The sequence below is a fragment of the Benincasa hispida genome, chromosome 9, assembly GCF_009727055.1.
Source record: "Benincasa hispida cultivar B227 chromosome 9, ASM972705v1, whole genome shotgun sequence".
Classification (NCBI taxonomy): domain Eukaryota; kingdom Viridiplantae; phylum Streptophyta; class Magnoliopsida; order Cucurbitales; family Cucurbitaceae; genus Benincasa; species Benincasa hispida.
The window spans coordinates 16692352-16698971 of NC_052357.1; the positions used below are offsets into that span (position 1 = coordinate 16692352).

Sequence of the window (6620 nt, forward strand, 5' to 3'; positions counted from 1 at the left end):
TTCAAATAGTCAACTCAAACTTTAAAATTTATAATGTGTTTCTTTTAAAAAAATAAAACAAAATAATTACCTTTGGTGAGATCTTTTGTTACAATAAGTTGAAATCATTGACGTTGTGTTTAATTTGTAAAATTGAAACGAAACATGATACCATTTTACAACTCTCTAAAGAAGAAAAGAAAACATGATTTTACAACTCATGTCATGTAAATTTTACCATTGAAGTTCATTGTTTTTTTCTTATGTAAATTTTTTAATTATATTTTTTGAAAATCACAATAATAATAACAATAATTTATATATCTATGTAGGTAAATTAATTATATCGTCACATGCGCCTTCTAACATATATTGTTTAGAACAAATTCAAAGTTCAAGACACTGGAGAGAAAAAAAAAAAAAACCAATGAACTTCAATGGTAAAAATAAAACTTCCAAAAACTACCATCACAACTAAAACATACTCCAAAACTATTCAGGAGTGTACGGCGTGTAATTTGAAAAATTTTCTAGTAATACTATAATATATACTTCTTAAGATTGGACATGTTATTAAATGACATTATTTTGTTTAACTTTACATACTATTCTTAAATGCTTCTTTTCTATTCGGTATTGAATAGAAGTAATATATAAATGTTCTCTCTAGCCCCTTTTGTTTTTGTCTAGGATCTCTATTCCTTTTTTAGTATCAATGAAGGGACATGAGAGATGATGAACGTGCTAAAAATGTGTCAACTCAATTAAGATGTTTTAGTGCATCTACTGATTTATCACTATAATAATATAATAATATACTGTATGTAATTTAAAATAACTCTTCAAACTATAGGAAACTTCACAACCCGTACGATTGTACTATCATTATTATGCTCAACAACTTTCAATACACGGTTTCTTTTCCAAAAGTGAATTAAAAAACCCCCATTTGCAAGTGCCCCATAGACTATAAATATATCACCCTAACATTCACTTTCTTCTCAAATCCAACAAAAAAAGAAAAAAAACAAATTTAAAGTACAAAACCCTTCAAAACCCTCTCTTCAAATCTCTAAAACCCTCCTATTTTCTTCTTGTTCAATGGCTTCTTCTCCTCAGAAGTTCAAAATTCTTTCAAAGCTTTCAAACCATCATCTTCTTCCTCTATCTCTCCACTTTTGCTTCTGCAACTCTAAAAGTGGGCTTTTACCGTTCATCTTGTCCTAATGCTGAGGCTATTGTTAAGAAAGTTACAACCAAAGCCATCTCTCAAAACCCCGGTATTGCGGCCGGTCTCATTCGATTGCACTTTCATGATTGTTTTATCAGAGTACGTCTCCAAGTTTTCTAAAAACTATTATTGTTTCTTTAGCTTTCATAGGAAAACATGCTCTAATCTTTTTACAGTCCACCTTTATTGTTTAACTACTATTTGTCACATGACAAATTCTTCTTCTTCTTTTTTAAAAAATATTTTTGAGTTTTTTATGTTGTGTGGTTTGAAGTGGCATGTGAAAAGATGGTGCAGTTCAAGATGCATCCAAGTATTTTGCTATTTATTGAATCTATTTGGATTTATTTAATAGAAGCTATGATTTCTAAGTCTCTCTTCCACATTTAAATTTAGGGTTGTGAGGGTTCTGTATTATTAAAATCCACTCCTGGACATCCAGCTGAGAGAGATCATCCTGCAAACTTCCCAAGTTTACAAGGTTTCGAGATTATTGATGAAGCCAAGGCCTTTGTTGAGGCTGCTTGTCCCAACACCGTGTCTTGCGCCGACATCCTTGCCTTTGCTGCTCGTGATAGTGCTCGTAAAGTTGGAGGTATCATCATTTGATAATCATCTGATTTATTGGTTTTTAGTTTTTGAAAATTGCACCTTTTGTTTAACGTAATGTTCGAATATTTAGAGAGAAATGTAAAAAAAGAAAAAAAAAATCTTTGGAAGCTACTTTATTTTAGTTTTAAAAAAATGACATGAATTTTAGAAATATCACAGGAAGTAAATAATAAAACAAGGAATAAATAGATAAGAGTGGTATTTATAAGCTTAAATTTCAAACTTTAAAAACCAAATTATTAATAAATATGGCCTTGGTCATCAGTAAACTTATTTATTTTTAATTCTATTTTAACCATATTTTCAGTCTAAATTCCCATTAACACATTGACATTATCCTCGACATTATCTTCAACATTTTTACATGTTCACAAGTTTGACATTGATGCGATGAGTAAATTGATATATCTTAATTATATGATAAAAGATCACTAAAATATAAAAAGTAAAGGACTAATGTTACCAATATAAATATAAAAGTATAAATATAAATGACAAGGACTGCAATTTAATTAAAGTTTATAGAATATATACTTATTGATTTAAGAGAAAAAAAAAAGGTAAAGAAAAAGAAAAAGAAAAAAAAATAGCACACATTATTTAACTTTAATTTTCTATTTGTAGGTATTAATTATGCAGTACCAGCCGGTCGTCGTGACGGACGCATCTCAATAAAAGACGAGGCCAGTCGTCTTCCTTCTCCCACCTTCAACATCGAGCAACTCACCCAAAATTTTGCCGAGCGAGGGTTGTCGGTGGCAGATATGGTAACTCTTTCCGGTGCCCACTCAATCGGAGCGGCTCGATGCCTCACCTTCTCCAAGAGGCTTTATTCCTTCAATGCAACCCACCATCAAGACCCTTCCATGGACCCGAAATATGCAGCTTACTTGAAGATCAAATGCCCGCCACCAAGTAGCCAAGGCGGCGACCAAAATGCTCAGCCGCTCGAGGCGGCCCTCGACTTTGCCACCCCTAATCGTCTAGACAACCAATACTACATTGGCCTAAAGAACCATCGTGGACTATTGAGCTCTGATCAAATATTGTTGAGTAGCCCTTCCACATCAAAAATAGTGTTGAGTTATGCAAAGTATGGCTCCAAATGGGCCTCTAATTTTGGAAAAGCGATGGTTAAAATGGGTTCCATTGGCGTCCTCACTGGATCACAAGGCGAGATTAGGCGTCATTGTAGCTTTGTGAATTGAGAATTACTTTTGAATCATTCTGTTTTGTGAATTATTTCTGGTTTGTATTTGAATTCTAATCATATATTCTATGTATGTTTAAATTTAATGTAGTTTGAGAGAGTGAATGTTTTCTTGTTTTTGTGTGTTCTTGTTGTAATTCTTTTATGCATGTATTCATGATTTTGTGGTTGAATAAGACATGAAAGCATTAGATTTATCTTTATTTAATGAAAATTACTCTTATTATTATAGTATTTTTAAGTTTTAAGGTTATATTAGTAGCAAAGGGTTATACCCAGGTTGAAAGGGTGGATTGTGCGAAAACCTTCTCACCTGTTGCTATGATAAAATCTATTCAGATTCTCTTGTCCATTACCACATATTATGAGTATGAAATATGACAAATGGATGTTAAGACTACCTTTTTTAATGGTAATCTTGAAGAGACAATCTACATGCATGTCTCAGCTAGAATGATTCATTGAACAAGCTCAAGAGCAAAAGATTTGTAAGCTAAATCGATCTATCTATCGATTGAAACAAGCATCTCGGTCTTAGAATATAAGGTTTGATGTTGCAGTCAAAACCTATGGCTTCAATCAAAATGTTGATAAACCTTGTGTTTACAAGAAGATCATTAATGGTTCAGTAGCATTCTTGGTGTTGTATGTGGATGATATCCTACTCATTGGAAATGATGTAGGTTTTTTTATCAAAATTAAGGAATGGTTGGTTGCTCAATTCCAAATGAACTATTTGGGTGAAACAAAATTTTTTTCTAGGGATCTAAATCATTAGGGATCATAAGAAAAAATCTCTAACTCTGTCTCAAGCATCGTATATTGACAAAATGCTTGTTAAATATTCGATGCAGAATTCCAAGAAAGATTTACAACCTTTTAAGCATGGAATTATGTTATCTAAGGAACAGTGTCCTAAGACACCTCAAGAAGATGAGGAAATGAGACGGATTTCTTATGCATATGCGGTGGGTAGCCTTATGTATGCATGTGGTGTACTAGGCCCGACATAACCATGCAGTGGGAGTGGTTAGCAGATATCAATCCAATCCAGGATTTGATCACTGGACAGCGGTTAAAGTCATTCTCAAGTATCTTAAAAGAACAAGAAATTATATGCTTGTGTATGTTGCTAAGGATTTGATCCTTATAAGATACACTGACTCTAATTTATCCTTACAGAATATACTGACTGTAATTTTCAAACTGATAAGGATTCTAGCAAATCCATATCAGGATCAATATTGATAGGAATGGATAGGATTGCTTTAGTTTAGGAAATCCACATCAGGATCAGTGTTCCCAGGGTCTCTCTCATTAGTTTGTAGTAAATTTTCATGCTCGGCCTTGAGACACCTTTGCTTGTGCCCCCTACGGATGACATTTGCATGACTATTTACTCAAACTCCAGAAATGGATAGGTCATTAGGGCGGAACTTTAGAATCTAGTTTTTCCAAAATTAGTTTTTTCCTATAGTTGGCTCATTGGGGTGGAACTCTAGAATCTAAAATGAGGGATTATACTTACAAGAAAATGTTAAGCTAGTTAACCATTTCTAGACTTAACAATGGTGACTGATATTTACAGGAACAAAGAGTTGTTTTGTATATTGGTTGAGATGGTCTCATTTCAGTGAGGGGGTACCTAATCACCCTACGGTATCTTTTACCCTGCCTTCAAACATCATTGCAAAATAAATGTTATATAGGGTGCATTAAATTATTTTACTAAATTTGATTGGTTTTTCTAACTGGGTAATGCATGAATACTAATATAAATAAATTGTACGTTTAAGCATATTTCAAAATGACTTCCGCTATAGTAAACATGCTCGCCGCTGATAAATTAACAGACGATAATTACATCACCTAGAAAAACACGATTAACACAATTCTAATCATCGATGACCTAAGATATGCCTTGGTGGAGGAATGTCCTCTAGTCCTAGCTCCAAAAGTTGCTTGAAAAATTCAGGAGGCATACAAGCATTGGGTACGGGAAAATGAAAAGGCTCGAGCGTATATCTTGGCAAGTCTTTCTGAAATCTTGGCCAAGAAGCATGAGCTCATGCTCACTGCTCGTGAGATCATGGAGTGCCTATGGGAAATGTTTAGACAACCATCTGCTCAGCTTAGGCATGACGCTCTAAATACATCTTCAATGCCCATATACAAGAAGGGGCATCTATTTGAGAACACGTTCTCAACATGATGGTCCACTTTAACGTGGTGGAGATGAATTGGAATGTCATTGATGAGGCCATTCAGGTTCCATAGCAATGTTGTTATAAACAGGACTCACTACAACTTAACCACCTTGCTCAACGAGCTACAGACTTTCCAATTCTTAATGAAAGTCAAGGAACATAAAGGAGAGGAAAATGTTGCCTCGTCCTCTAAGAAGTTCTTCAGAGGTTCGACCTCTGGAACAAAGTTAGTGCTTTCTTCTTCCGACACCAAAAAGTGGAAGAAGAAGAAAGGTGGAAAGGAGAAAGCTAGCCCATCAGCTGTTGCCCAGAAGGGCAAGAAGGCTAAGGTTGCAAAGAGAATTAGTTTTCATTGCAACCAGGAAGGACATTGAAAGAGGAATTATCCCAAATACTTTGCAGAAAAAAAAAAAAAAAAAAAAAAAGGAAGGCCAAGCAAGGTAAATGTGATTTACTTGTTTTGGAGACTTGTTTAGTGGAGAATGATGATTCAGCCTAGATAATAGATCCAGGCATCACTAACCATATTTGTTCTTCATTTCAGGGTATTAGTTCCTGGCGGCTACTGGATGTTGGGGAGATGACGATGCGTGTTGGAACTGGGCACATCATCTCAGCTAGGGTAGTGGGATGAATCCTGCTTACTTTACAGAAAAGTTATATTTTGTTGGACAATGTGTATGTAGTTCCTGATTTAAAGAGGAACTTAATTTCAATAAAGTGTTTAATTGAACAAAATTATTTTTTACATTTTTCTTTAAATAAATCATTTATTTCTATGAATGGTATAGAACTTTTTTCTGCTAAGCTGGAAGACAATCTTTATGTGCTAAGACTGTTAGCAACTAAAGGTATTATTCGAACTCAAGAATCGATGTCATTAATTCGACTCCGAACCGAAATAAAATAAATTTATAATACCCAAACTACTTCTATTACTACAAAGACGTAGTAACAGTGGTAAGTGCAGGGTCAGACCATAGAGAACCGAAGAATTAATTTCTTTTGGGTTAGATTTGACCGTGGAAAAAAAGTAAAAATTGGGTTTCGGTTTGTGGTTTTAAGATTGAAAACATGCAAGTAAAAAGTAAAATGTGATGGATATATGAAATAACAATGGATTCATTTCGTTTTCAGATCAAGTACCTATTCAATGTAAATTAAATCATTGTTTTCAGCCTAAACATCATACATTCGAATTATGCATGCATAGCTACTCAATCTGTGTGAATTAACTAATCTCTATGAGTGAAAATCAACTAATCTGAATCGATCAAGCATCCTAATTCGTAGTTGAGGCTGGAAAGATGTGCCCTAACTATTCTACATGCTCCTAGATGCAATGGGGTCCTCAGTGGCCATAAAGAACTAGAAACACAAG

General features: G+C 34.1%; 1 pseudogene; it reads left to right on the forward strand.

Annotated features, from left to right (window-relative positions):
• The first annotated feature begins 1080 nt into the window (after positions 1-1080).
• LOC120087193 lies at positions 1081-3030 on the forward strand (annotated as a pseudogene).
• The last annotated feature ends 3590 nt before the right edge of the window (positions 3031-6620 follow it).